This window comes from Molossus molossus, unplaced genomic scaffold (assembly GCF_014108415.1).
Source record: "Molossus molossus isolate mMolMol1 unplaced genomic scaffold, mMolMol1.p scaffold_m16_p_1, whole genome shotgun sequence".
Taxonomy (NCBI): Eukaryota; Metazoa; Chordata; class Mammalia; order Chiroptera; family Molossidae; genus Molossus; species Molossus molossus.
In genome coordinates, this window is record NW_023425344.1 from 134,566,935 (window position 1) to 134,582,107 (window position 15,173).

At 38.9% G+C, this 15,173-nt stretch overlaps 1 protein-coding gene across 1 annotated transcript in view; it reads right to left on the reverse strand.

The window, feature by feature from the left end:
- ODAD2 (outer dynein arm docking complex subunit 2) overlaps positions 1-15,173 on the reverse strand; it is a 251,320-nt gene that overhangs the window by 188,995 nt on the left and 47,152 nt on the right.

The window sequence follows — 15,173 nt, forward strand, 5'->3', positions numbered from 1 at the left end:
GAATTCGTTTTAATACAAATACATATGTAATGGTAAAAATTACATGTGTATGTATATTAACAGAAATATCTGGAAGAGGGCTTTCACTTTTATTCTTTTACATGGTTTGAATATTTACAATAAGCATGTACTAATTCATTTCAGAATATTTTAAAACAGTAAGTGCAGAAGGGAGTAGAAAAGGACCAAAAGAGGAACATGCTTCTGTTATGTCTGAATGTTACAGAACCACCACACCAACCTACAGACAAAAGCTGGGGAAAGAACTGCAGCCCCTACTAGCAGGAATCTCAGAGACTAGTGAGCCAAAAAGGGGCATGGAGTTTAATATCTGTTCTATAAATATGCACCTTCTAAAAATGATTACAACAGATTTATAGGCATATGCAAAACGAAAGCTCACTTATATGGTACCTCTTACTCCTTTTGAAATTCTTCAGCATGCAAACTTCTGTAGCAGGGCATGAATATGTGGGGTTTTTGTTTGTTTTTTTAATTACAGTTTATATTCAATATTATTTTGTATTAGTTTCAGGCATACTGCATAGTGGCTAAACAATCATATAATATACAGTGTTCCCCCAATATTTCTAGTACCCATCTGGCATCCTACATAGTTATTACAATATTATTGACTATATTTCCTATGCTGTACTTTACATCTCCATGAGTACTTTGTAACTACCAATTTATACTTCTTATTCCATTCACTTTTTTTACTTAGTCCCCTAACACACATACCCTCCTGCCCCCAGCAACCATCAGTCTGCATCTATGAGTCTGTTTCTATTTTGTTTGTTCATTAAATCTTTAGATTCTACATATAAGTAAAATCATATGGTATTTTTTTTCTTTGTCTGACTTATTTCACTTAGCATACATAATACCCTCTAGGTCTATCCATGTTGTCACAAATGGTAAGATTTCATTATTTTTTCTATAGCCGAGTAACATTCCATTGTGTATATATACCACCACTTTTTTTCATCCTCATCTACTGATGGGCACTTAGGTTGCTTCCATAGCTTGGCTATTGTAAATAATGCTGCAATGTACAGAGGGGACATTTATTCTTTCAAATTAATGTTTTGTGTTTCTTTAGATATAACCCAAAAAGTGTAATCACTGGGTCATGAGGCAGTTCCATTTTTAATTTTTTGAGGAAACTCCATACTGCTTTCTATGGTGGTTGAACCAATCTGCATTCCTATGAACAGTACACAAAGGTTTCCTTTTCCTACATCCTGGCCAACACCTATTGTTTGTGGATTTATTGATGACAGCCATTCCAACAGGTGTGAGGTGCTATCTCATTGTGGTTTTAATTGCATTTCTCTGATGATGAGTGATATTGAGCATCTTTTTATATGTCAACTGGCCACATGCATGTCCTCTTTGGACAAGTGTCTATTCAGGTCCTCTGTCCATTTTCTAATGGGACTGCTTGTTTTCCTTTGGTGTTGAATTGTATGAATTCTTTATACATTTTGGATATTAACCCCTTAATCAGATGTATCATTGGCAAATATGTTCTCCCATTCAGGAGGTTGTCTTTTGTTTTGTTAATGGTTTCGCTTACTGGGCAAAAACTTTTTAGTTTGATATAGTCCCATTTGGTTATTTTCTTTTGTCTTCCTTGTCCAAGGAGATATGTCAGAAAAAAAATATCACTAGGAGAAATGTCCAAGATTTTACTGCCTATGTTTTCTTCTAGGATTTTTATGGTTTCATGTCTTACATGTATGTTTTTAACCCATTTTGAGTTTGTTCTTGTATATTATGTAATAAGATGGTCTAGTTTCATTTTTTTTTTTTTTTTTGCATCTATCTGTCCAATTTTCCCAACACCATATATTGAATAGACTATCTTTGTATGTTCTTGCCTCATTTGCCAAATATTAATTGACTATATAGGCATGGGTTTATTTCTGGACTCTCTATTATGTTCCATTGATCTATATGTCTATATTTATGCCAGTATCATGCTGTTTTGATTATTATAGCCTTGTAGTATAGTTTGATATCAAATAGAATGATCCCTCCAACTTATTCTTTCTCAAGATTGCTATGGCTATTTGGGATCTTTTATGGTTCCATAAAAAATTCTGTGAAATGCACTATTATAGGAATTGCATTGAATCTATAGATTGTTTTGGTTAGAATGAACATTTTAATGATTTTAATTGTTGCTATTCATGGACACAGTATATGCTTCCATTGAATATGTATTTTTTAAACATAAAGTAAAATAGCTTAGTACATTACATAAATTGGGAACTAGGCAAAGGTTACTTTTCTCCAATATTTTTGGCCTCTCAATTTTTTTTTTTTTATTTTTTTTTTTTTTTTGTTCAGATAGAGCAGGAAGGAGAGAGAGAGAGAAATATTGATGTGAAAGGGACACATCAAGTGGCTGACACCCGCACGACCCAACCAGGGCTGGGGACAAACTGCAACCGAGGTACATCCCCTTAGCGGGAACAGAACCCAGGTCTCTCTGGACCGCAGGCCGACGCTCTAACCGCTGAGCCAAACCGGCCAGGGCAAGGCCTCTCAAATTTGGAGGAGAAGCATACTTTGCAGATCAAAAGATGGTGTGGCTGCAAATTCATTAGGAAACAGATTCCCAGGAAACATCTATTTCATTTTAAGATCATTACATAAAACTGCCTTAGATATAAACATTCTTCCCAGTCAAATATCTTATGAATAGCTAGATGAGCAGTGTATATCATATATTTATGATCTAGCTGGGACTAGTTCACTGTGTGCATTCATAAGTAAATGAATGAGTTAAAGCTTAAGAGACTTCCCTCGAGATTTTTTAATATTGTCGTTTTCAATAGTTAGGTTGATGTGTTATATAATAGTACTAGCTATGATTCAGTAGCACTGTATTATCATACTCATCTAATTATATTTGCCTTTTCTCTACTCTTATTTATTGCCCAAGAGGCAAGGGGAGCTTAAATCTCAAAACTAAAGAAGTTATTTTATTTGTGGATATGAGAAGCTTTTCCATCACTTCCACCATCTTCTTTGCAATAAAAATAAAAGAAATGACTTCTCTTTTGTGTGGGCAATACAGGGGTGAAAAAACATAGGTTTACAGTTGTTCATAATAAATAATACGATAATAAATAATAAAACGAGAATAAACTCTGCTTCACGTACTCACAACTGTAAACCTACTTTTGCTCACCCTGTATAAATATACAAATAACACACATCTCAACTAATCCAAACACTTAAAATATATTCACTTCTTATACTACATTATTTAAAAAAACATAAATGCAAACTCTACTGAGTAGAAATTTTGTTAGATATTGGAATTTAAAATATCTTAAGACTTCAAATGGGCAGCTTTTTTTTAAGTACAAAATTCCTCCTACTCTTTTTGTCATGGGGACTTTTTTTTAAGTTAACCCACATCAATGTAACACATATGTCTTAACTTAAAGACTGTTTCTCAGGAAAAGTAGTACTATTTTCCTAACTATTGGAGCTAGTTTGGGTTTATAAAGAGTAATCATTGTTTTCCATTTTTAAAAGATTCTTTTCAACAATAACAACACTGCATTATCACATTCTTCTACATCTCTTAATTAAAACTTAGCAAAAGAGCACACTTTCATAGGCCTTCCAAAAATGACCATTGAATTCCTTTGTCAAGAAGTGATCCCAGTTTAATTAGCCCCTTATGCAAATGAGGAAAGCCAAAACAAAAGAGAAAATAGAAACAGCAAGGTCTGAAGGCCCTGGGGCACTGCATTTCTTGACAGAGGGACAGAATAACCAGGCAGCTGGCAATAAAGACAGAAACCTGGATGCCGTCCTGGCCTACAGCACCTTCTGTGTGGCCGGGAGTAAAGTATTTCTCAGCTTTTCCACCAATGCAACAAGGATCATACTACCTGATGCTCCAAAACCCAAGTAATGGGAAAGGAATTTAATTAACTGGAATTGATTGCAAAGTACATCACATTCCTGCTATGAAAAATCACATACAGGCATACCTTGGAGATATTGCAGGTTTGGTTCCAGACCACCGCAATAAAATATCACAATAAAAGGAGCTGTAATCTTTCTGCTGGTGGATGGTCTTGCCTTCGATTTGTAAAAAATGCAACATCTGTGAAGCGCAATGAAGTAAAGCGCCATGAAATAAGGTATGCCTGTAACTCTCAATTACCACTAGGAAGAACTCTAACCAATTAAGGAGTGGGGGTGGAGTAAATGTGTGAGTGTGTGTGTAAATGTGTGTGTCTGTGTTTAATCAGTTCCTGAAAGATCATTAAAAAACTAAGCACCACAAAAGCAATCTTTAACCAAGGTTTTCAAGTATGAGAGTGTCACTGCTGAGAATCTATCCTCCAGACAGGAAATTCAGACCATGCCAGGGAGAGAACCCTGAGTGTTTCTTGGGAAGCCTTGTGGGATCATCTTATAGATGTCACTCTGAAGGAGAACCCTGGTTCCTGATAAGTGGAGGGAATCACCCAGCACCTTCACTGCCTGAGAATTCTGAATTTGTGGATACACAACAGAACAGAAGAATAACTAGCAAGGCCCCTGGCTCACATGAACGGTGACATCAACACCAGTGTTTTATGAAACTGACCATATAGAATGAACAAATGAGGCACTACCTCTCACCAACTCATCTGGGGTAGGAGGGAGTGGTGATGTCCAGCTGTCACTCAGCAGTCTACAGCACACGTTTTCCACTAATGACAGGTGTTTAGATAACATCATTTCCCTGGAACATAGAAACAAGGATTGCCCCAATATCTCATTCAAGACTGGTACCACATTAGTGAATTTACATTAAGAAGCCCATCATTGTCCTGGCTGGGTGGCTCAGTTGGTTAGAGCATCATCCCATACAACAAAAGGTGGCAGGTTCGATTCTCAGTCAGGGCACATACCTAGGTTTCAGGTTTGATACCTGGTTAGAGCACATATAGGAGGTAAACGATGTTTCTGTCTCACATGGATGTCTCTCTCTCTCTAAAAATCAATAAAACATATACTCACGTGAGGATTTAAAAAAAGAAAAAAAGCCCATCCTCCTCCCAGTCTTTATATCTAGCGCCTTGGCGTTTTAGTACGTAGGTGCTTTCAATTGGATGTGTACTGGCCTGCTCCTATCACCTTGTCCTGATGAAATAAACAAAAGGCCAACTATGAAGCTTTTAGAGGCAACCTGAGGAAGTACCAGCTGGCCTGGTACTCCTCTAAATGAATTTGTCCGCTAAGCGAATTTGTTAGTTTTTAGAACTTAGATAACAGAATGAATAGCAGGATGGATGGAGGCCGACCCAGTTCACCCAGTTCCCTTTCGCCTCAGCTCCCTCCCACCTCCGTTCCCTCCCGCTTATGGCAAACTGCCTCCGCTTCTGTACTTGCTTGCTTGCTCTTCCCCAAGGCCAATAAGAAATGCCAGCTGCAGAAGTTTGTAACAAACCCCCTATAAAATAAAAAATCAGCTGAAAGTCGGGGGCTGATCTCCGAGAATGGGGCTCAGTCGCCGGCCGGCTTTGCTCTCTATTTGGTTTTAATTTGGCTCTGGTGGTCTCTCGGTTCTCTCACGCCACAACAGATGGAAGCTTACTTTAAAAATAGGCATTTTTTTCTCTTTTTACTTCAAACTTTCCCAATTCTTTATCATCCTTTCATTAACACTTTGTGTCTAACAGCTAGTTGCATAAAATTATCAAATAAAATGTTACTTTAATATCTTTTTACTTCCGGTCAAGATGGTGGCGTAGGTAAACGCGGTATGACCTCCTCCCACAACCACATCAAAATTACAACGAAACTACAGCATAACCATCCTTCAGAACCGCCTGAAACCCAGCTGAATGGAAGTCCTACAACTACGGAATTAAAGCAGCAGCCACATTGAGACTAGTAGGAGGGCAGAGGCACAAACAGGCTGGTCCCACACCCACGTGTGGCGGATAAAAATCAGGACACCTCGGCTGGGAAGGTCCTCCCTGAGGACTGAGGGGTCCGCGTCCCACACCAGGCAGCCAGCTCAGGGTTCCTGTGCCAGGAAGAAAAGTCCCCTTCCCTTCCGGCTGGAAAAACCAGTGGGAACTGAGGCTGCAACTGCTGGAGCCCCAGGCAGGTCCTCTTAAAGGGCCCATGCACGGACTTTCTTGGACCCACTCTCTCTGAGCTCTGAGGGGAGGCAGCTTGAGGGGCACCAGAGAACAGAGAAGAACTGAGCTGTTTGGCCTGGGGGCAAGAGCTGGAGGGGCAGCTTTCTCCTGGACAGACGTGCTGGCAGAGGCTGTTGTTCTTTTGGTGAGTCCTTCTGGGGCAGGCAGATGCCTTCCTATCTGGGACTCCAGCAACTCCCTTCACACTCTTGGCCCCACCCTGGTGATTCCCTGTGCTTCCTGGACTTGTACGCTTGTTTCTTTTACCAAGTTAGGGAAGTTTTCTGTCTTTATTTTTTCAAATAGGTTTTCAATTTCTTGCTCTCTCTCTTCTCCTTCAGGCACCCCTATGATGTGAATGTTGGCACACTTGAAGTTGTCCCAGAGGCTCCTGACACTATCCTCACCCAACTTTTGGGCCCATCCAAGCTGTTTCCAAAGGCTTTACCATAGGATTGGCCTGTCTTGGATCCTGCTTCAGAGTTTCCTAAAATCTCTCAAACAAGCAGCATCTGGTCTCAGGGAGCCCCATACCTCTCGTTAAGTGGCCCCAGGCCTGGCACTAGAAGCAGCCAGCCTTGGCTTTTCCTGGCCACTTCCAAGCCCAACACAACAAGCAGCCATCTGAGGATCACATTGTAGCTTATGCCAGGTGGCCCTGGATAGAACACAAGCAGTGGCTGACCTTGCCCCAGAGCCAGCACACCCAGTGGACAACTTCAGACCACATCAAAACACCACCAACCCAACCACTTCCATAAGAGACATACTCAATGAGTGGACTCAGTGGGTACCAGAATTCTGATGAAGTAAGTCTTGCTCTGTGTGGTGGGCCCCTACACAGCTGATCCGCCAAGGTAGTCAGAGGCCAGTGGCCAGTGGGCACAGCCAGTTCTTGCAGCTGATCAGCCTGAGTAAATCCCTCCCATTGATGTGTCACAGCAATCAAGACTCAAATATAACAGAAGGGTGTACAGTCCACACTAGGGGTGCACCTCGAGGGCCCAGCTGGGGTGATTAGGGAGACTGTGCCACTGGATCCTATAACAATAGGTCACCCTAGGAAGCCTAGGAGACATAGAAACTCTGCCTAATACATAGAAACAATCGCAGAGAAGCAGCCAAAATGAGGAGACAAAGAAATATGTCCCAAATGAAAGAAAAGAACAAAACTCTAGGTAAAGAGTTAAACAAAATGGAGGTAAGCAATTAATCAGATGCAGAGTTCAGAAAACAGGTTGCAAGGTTGCTCAAGGAACTTGGTGAGAAACACATTCAAGGGACTTAGTGAGACCTCCAAGGAACTTAATGAGAACATTAACAACATAAAGGAGGAGCAGTTAGAAATGAAGGATGCACTAACTGAAATAAAGAATAATTTACAGGGGATCAATAGTAGAGAAGGTTAAGCCAAGAAGCAAACCATCGATTTGGAATATAAGAAAGTAGAAAACACCCAACCAGAACAGCAAAAAGAAAAAAGAATTTTAAAAAATGAGGATAGTGTCAGGAGCCTCTGGGACAACTTCAAGTGCGCCAACATTCACATAATAGGGGTGCCTGAAGGAGAAGAGAGAGAGCAAGAAATTGAAAACCTATTTGAAAAAATAAAGACAGAAAACTTCCCTAACTTGGTAAAGGAAACAAGCGTACAAGTCCAGGAAGCACAGAGAGTCCCAAACAAAGTCCAGGAAGCACAGAGAGTCCCAAACAAGTTGAACCCAAAGAGGTCCACACTAAGACACATCATCATCACAATGCCAAAGGTTAAATACAAGGAGAGAATCTTAAAAGCAGCAAGAGAAAAGCAGTTCGTTATCTACAAAGGAGCTCCCATAAGACTGTCAGCTGATTTCTCAAAAAAAAGTTCACAGGCCAGAAAGAAGTGGCAAGAGATATTCAAGATGATGAAAAGCAATGACCTACAACCAAGATTACTCTGTCCTGCAAAGCTATCATTTAGAATCAATGGACATATCAAGAGTTTCCCAGACAAGAAAAAGCTAAAGGAATTCATCACCACCAAACCAGTATTATATGAAATGTTGAAGTGTCTTCTTGATGGAGAAAAAGAACAAAAATATAAACAATAAAATTACAATTAATATATATCTATCAATAATTGAATCTACAAACAAAATGAGCAAGCAGAACAGAAACAGACTCATAGATACAGAGAACTTTTTGTTGCTTGGCAGATGGGTGGGAGCTGGAGGGATGGGTGAAAAAGATGAAGGAATTAAGAAGTACAAATTGGTTGTTAGATTGATGAACCTCAAAGGGAAGGGGGGAGGGAGGGCAGGATGAGATAAACCAAAGAACTTCTATGTACATATGCATAACCAATGGACACCAACAATAGTGTGGGGAAGGCAGGAGGGGGCAGGATTGGGGAGGAGGGGGGCAATGGGGAAAAAAGTAAGAAACATCTGTAATACATTCAACAATAAAGATGAGTTTTTAAAAATATATATTTTTTTGCCCTGGCCAGTTTGGCTCAGCAGTTAGAGCGTCGGCCCGTGGACCAGAAAGTCCCAGGTTCGGTTCTCACTAAGGGCAAGTACCTCAGTTGCAGTTCGTCCCTGGCCCCGGTTGGGGTTGTGCAGGTTGCAACCAGTCAATGTGTCTCTCTCATGTTGATGTTTCTCTCTCTGTTTCTCTTCCTTGTCTCCCTCCCGCTCTACCTGAAGATAAATGCAAAAGTGTCCTCGGGTAAGGATTAAAAAACAAAAGATTTTTTTTAAATGGCCAATGATGTGATCTGCCTATAAGATGGCAAAATAATGTTTAAAGAAAGATCACCAAGTATGGCATAGGAAATTTGATCCAAAAATATTGCTTTTGTTGTACTAACTCAAGTGAGAGTCAGCAACTTTCTGATTAGTTGTTAAGAGCTCATTATCTCATCATAAATAAAAAAACAAAAGTAGGCCCACAGGCTCCACTCTCTCCTCAGTCTCATTCATTCCTCTGGCTCCCATACAGGTAGCTTCATTTATAATGAATAATTTGAGTTTCAGTCCTTTATTTCCAACTGTTGCACGGGCTATATCTATTTGGATATTTCACCATCTTCAAACTTTATCTGTCCTAAACCAAACCCTCCTCATAAACTGGCCTGCCTTCTTTCTTGGTCATTTCTTTGTTCTTCCAAGGACAGTATCATATCCTGTTCCAAGCCCCCAACACACCTTCACTATCAACACAAGCCCCTTGTTACTTCCACTCGAATTCATTTTGCATGCCACCTGCTGCTGGACTCCACTCTCTCAATCAATGCTTTCATCATCCTGCTCCCCCAGGTGGTTTCTGATTAAAAGCACAGGTGCAGAAACAGGCATCCAGGATGGAGAAGATGCACCTGGGGAAATGGCCCTGGGGGTGAACCCTAGAATCCTCCAGGAATAAACCAGCCCAATGAACCACTTCCGGATAGGGGCAGACGTCTCCAACTTGCTAGCTAATATTACTCCAGGTGAGCCTGAAGCTGATGCCAGGATGGTACAGACACTCATCCTCACCTCACAGTCCTAGCAAAAGCCTATGGGGGGATAAAGCATGATTCCAGACACAGGCTCTGGGATCTCTCCAAACAACCTGAAAGCTGACCAACCACTTTCTTGGCCTCACTCTAGTCTTCTCAATTTTCTCTTGGATTTACTGATCCTAAAGTATTAAATTCCATATCATCTACACAGAAATGGATTTCAGCGAGCTTTCAACCATGGGTCCCAACATTCATTTTTCACGTTAAGAACACTTACACCAACGTGTATGAAATGCAGATCTACTATAATTATGACCTTTCAACATTTTATCTCACATTACTAAAGAAAACCCATTTGTATTAATTTATGTTATAATACTTGTGACTAATAAGTTCACATTTCCAAACAAAGTAAAATCCTTCAACTCTCCTCCTATTTCACAAAAGGGTTCTCCGTATACCTGTTTTTAAAATGAATGAGACTTGTGTATTTTTAGAGAGAGTCACAGAATTAGTGCGGTGCATACACCTTAATAAACCATCTGCCCCAGTTGCTGCAACTGATGAAAAGCCAAGTATTCTAACTGCAAGATTCTGGAGCATCCTGGCCAGGGAAGAAAAAAATATCCATATAAAGCTAGCAAATGCAGTACACAAAATAGTACAGCTACAAGGAGAAAAGAAGCAGAAAAAGGAGGAGAGAGGGGAGAACGAGAAGTTGGGGAAAGACAGCAACAGCAGAAGAAACAACTCGTTCAGAGGGAGGAAGCACTGTTCTCAAGGGCCTGAATGTGAAGAACAGCACAGCCTGACCCCTCAAGAACCTTGTACTCTCCCCATCACACCTTTTGGGCAAAGGTTTGAGAGGCATGACTGTGCTCACTAGCAAGATCCTGCAAGACGCAAATAAACTTAATATGGTTGCCCAGCCAGTGTGGCTCAGCAGACTGAGTGTCGTCCCATGGACTGAGAGGTCCCAGTTCGATTCCCACTGTTACGGACTCAATCCCCGATAGGGGGTGTGCAGGAGGCAGCAGATCAATGTTTACCTCTCACATCGATGTTGCTATCTGTCTCTCCCTCTCCCTTCCTCTCTCTCTATAAAGTCAATAAGAACATACATTTTTAAAAATTTAATATGGTCTCTCCACTCAAAGAGCAGTTGATACAACAGACATGCTAAACCATGATAGGAGAAAGCAGAATGTAAGTGCATCTCATTAAGATAGCTAAAAAGAGGTTTACTGCTTCATTTAGATTACAACTATGTGGAAAAAATAAGTTGGAAGGTTGGTGAGTAAAAATGTAAAGTATTCATTAGTTAAAAATTACATCATGTTCTACAATATAAACGGATAAACAAAATAGAAACAGAGGCACAGATACATGGAACAGACTGATAGTGTCAGAGAGGAGGGGGAAGAGTGGACTGGATGAAAGAAGGTGAAGGGATTAGCCAAAAAACACATATATGTAACCCATAGTAGACACAGACAAAAGTGTGGAGATGGCCAGAGGGAAGCGGGGGAGGGGCTGGGTGGAGGTGGGAAAAGGAGGGGAAAATAGAGACATTTGTAATAGTGTCAACAATAAAAAGAAAGTTAAAAAACTGTCAAATCATAAAATCTTATGTAAAAAATATGGCTTTCTACAATTCTGAATAAATATGCATCTGAAAAAAATTAAATTGTGTTCTAAAAAATCAAGATTAAAAGAATATATACATATATAAAACTTATAAGATGTAATGAACATATGTCAAAGCCAAATAATTAAATACAAATTCCCTTTGCTTGCATGCCAAGATCTGAGCTCATAGCTCTGGATAAATAATAAGCTATAGTTCATTGACCTGTTTGGGTATTAATGAGCTCATCAAATATTTTTCAACAATTACAGACATTGCTATACTTGGAAAATTGTAAGTAGAAAGTCAGGTCAACATTAACATTTCTCTGCTAGTTTAAGTCTTCATTTAGGCATAATTTTATAAATTAAAATGTCAGGTATATTTATTTTGAGATTACCTAGAGACATTCAATTTTGCATTTCAAAGACTTAATATCCTTTTGTGTCTCCATATAAAACATTTATCTGCATCAAAACCTTGAAATCATTTGTAGATATACTTTTTCTTTTGCTATGCTAAGAATATTTACCTGTGGGAACTATAATAATTCCAAGTAATTTACTGTCTGGCCAAAAATATCACATTTGCACATAATTTATTGATGAAGAACTTGTGTAAGCTTAAGTAGCACTTCATCAATAAATGTTTTTCTTAGCTGTTCTGGGACAGAAATAGTGCATCCCTTTTTAGCCTAGTATTATAAGTATTTATAAATAGTTGAAAATTTTAAAATAGTTATCCAATAATTACACTATTTTGAGAACCTCTTTGCCATGGTCACTGAGAGGATATTATTGAAGTGGTCATTCACTACCTCACTCACAGTCTGCCCACTAAGTCCTCAGGGAGAAAATTAATTCTGCTCTTAGCACCAGGATGGGTTACACACATGGGCAACTGGGTTATTTCTCTCTTATTATGGTAAGAGTCTTTCCCTCACTGTATTAACTCACTGCAATTCCCAGGGAGACGTGTATGTCAAGACTCCGTGCCATACACTTCTATGGTAATAATATGTAATAGAAATTATTGCCAATACTTTACATGCATTAGATTTCATTTAATATTCATAAAAATCCTAAAATATGGGAACTTTTATTTGCCATCTTGACCAATGAGGAAAGTGAAGTCTAGAGAGATCCACCAGCTCCCCCAAGGCTACTGAGCTAGTTAAGTGGCAGATCCTGACTCAACTGAAGTCTTTCTGACATCAAAGATCATGCTTCTAACTACTAATCCATTATTCTGCTCCTGGCCCTGCTGATGCTTGTGCCCCTTCGACTCTTTGTTTTCTTTTACCAATGATATACAGTTAATAAAGCTAATTCTTTAGATAACCACCAGGATGCTTCCAAATCTTCTTCCAAAGGCCATGCCTGAACACCAACGCTCATCTGGCTCAAGTTGCCCAAGTTCTGGGTGACAAAGTTCTCCACGGCCAATCTTTTCTCCAGATGATATGCTCTTTACAAATACAGGAGTGGTCATGGGCAGCTCTGCAGTTCCATGAAGAATAAAGGCATTGTCAGGAAGTTCTCCTGAGTCTGAACATTGCTGCCACACATGGCCAGCTGAGCCATCATGTTGACGGTATGGCTTGTGCACAAACACACCTCTCAAGGGGGTATAGGACCACGAGGCCTGAACTCCAACCTGTGCTCCATGCTAGCGTTTACAAATTCCCAATAGATATCAATCTTCAAGATTTGGAATAAGAAATCAGGATTCCCAGAAATTCTCAGGAATTCCAGAAATTATAAGTTACCCCATACTTTTTCCTAAATTTTATTCATATTTTAAAATAATAACCATGACCATGCTAGAGAATAATTTCCATAATATTAAACAGTGAATCAGCCCAGCTGGTGTGGCGCAGTGGATTGAGCACTGTCCCATAGACTGAGAGGTCCTAGTTCGATTCCCAGTCAAGGTACGTGTCTAGGTTGTGGGCTCAATCCCCAGTAGGAGGCATGCAGGAAGCATCTCATTAATGTTTCTCTCTCAAATCAATGTTTCTATCTCTCTCTCTCTTCCTCTGTCTCTAAAAAATTCAATAAAAACATATTTAAACAGTGAATCATTTTTTGTGATAGAAATGCTAAAAATTTCAGGTGTTCTATAGAAAAAAACTATAAATATTGCAAATAACACTTAAAAATGATCTCCACATGATATTTGAAACCAGAAAACACTAAAAACGGGGAACATTAACACAATATAAATGTCAAAAGCCACTTGAAAAATTGAAAAATATTAAATATTTACTATTTATTCTTAAAATGAAATTTTAAAATACACAAAGCATTAATTGTCCTATCCAAAGTTTTTGTTTCATGACTAATATTCTAGATGTAAAAATAATAATGTTTCTTCCATTTTGCATTGACATTGCTCAAATTGTTAAGAGGCTTCCAAAAACATAGCCAAGGAGGGCATTAGGGTGTGCTTCATATAAGCTAATTTCCTTTTTTAATGATGAAAATATTTTATCTGCTTGTCCTTATTCTGGTTTGGCCATTTAAGTCTTTGTTGCTTTTGCTAATTCAGAATTTAGTCCAGTTTCTGGTTTTTTAATGGAGTATTCCACAACATATTCACATCATCTTCCCTTTGTATTTCTTCTGTTAAATTACTTAAAAAGAACAAATTGTAATAATATTCAAACACTGAAAAAACGCCAGCAAAATTATTGGGTAGTACATCCAAAAAACATAACATTCAGATCTACTTAGCAAGCTTGACAAGGCTACAGGTGGAAATTTCAATTAAAATTTAACAACTTATTTTGCTTCCAAATTTGTTATTTCTTGGAACACCACTAATAGGATTTGTAGAAAGTATACTATGCATATAAACATATTAATACTTATGCACAAATGACTCACCGTTAGCAGCAGACACATTTAGAACATGGCAACTGCTACAAGCAAGGTTGACAGTAGATTGTGACCACTTCTCTCCTACTTGCTCCTTTCCTGACACTTGGAAATGCCTACTTTCATCTCTGACTAAGCTGTCAGCATTTTTGTGTTTTTAAAAACTTATTGAGGAATAAATAATGGACAAATATAATTGTCTCAATTTAGGTGTACGATGTGCTGATTTGATATACATGTACATTGTAGAACGATTACCAAGATTAAGATAATTAACTGCTCATGCTTTCAATGATGTCAGTAAATTCCTTTGAATCCGTAATGTCTAATTTTTAATTCTCCAAGGAGAATTAGAATACTTTTTCCCATTTTCCCAATTTCTTGACTGTTTTTCCTTGAGATTCAGGATTCAGGAAAACATATTTCTTTTTCTGGGAATTGCAACTGAGGCTGAGTCCATTAGAGACAGGGGGCAAATTTTTCTTGCAGGAAAATCTTTTTCGACTGACATGCCTACAAGGGGTGTCCATGCAGAAGGCCTTTGAGAAATCACAAAAATATGCACAAGTAGGCTATTTTACCTGACAGTTTGGAAAGACCTCAAAGGCATAGGAAAAGTACCCATTAGCACTTTAGGAGTCACAAAAAATCTCTAAGTATGCAAAGCCACTGGCAAATGCCCATGTTGATTTGACCAAAGACATGGAGAAGCAGAAGGAAAACACAACATAAGTCAAAATGTTTTCACAAGTTCTTCTGGATAATTGCTTTAAACACAATCTAGACATTATCAGTGTCAGCTATCCAATATCAGAAATTAATATTAATTTGGGTTTCGGCAAATCATTTTCCTTGATTTGCCCCCCACCATCCAAGTACTTAAATACAACATTATAAGGCCAGTTAGTATGTAAAATGTTTTCACACATGTGATCTTACTGAAGAAAATAATGGAAATATATCAATATATATTTTAAGTACCTAAAACGTATCAGACACTATGCCATATG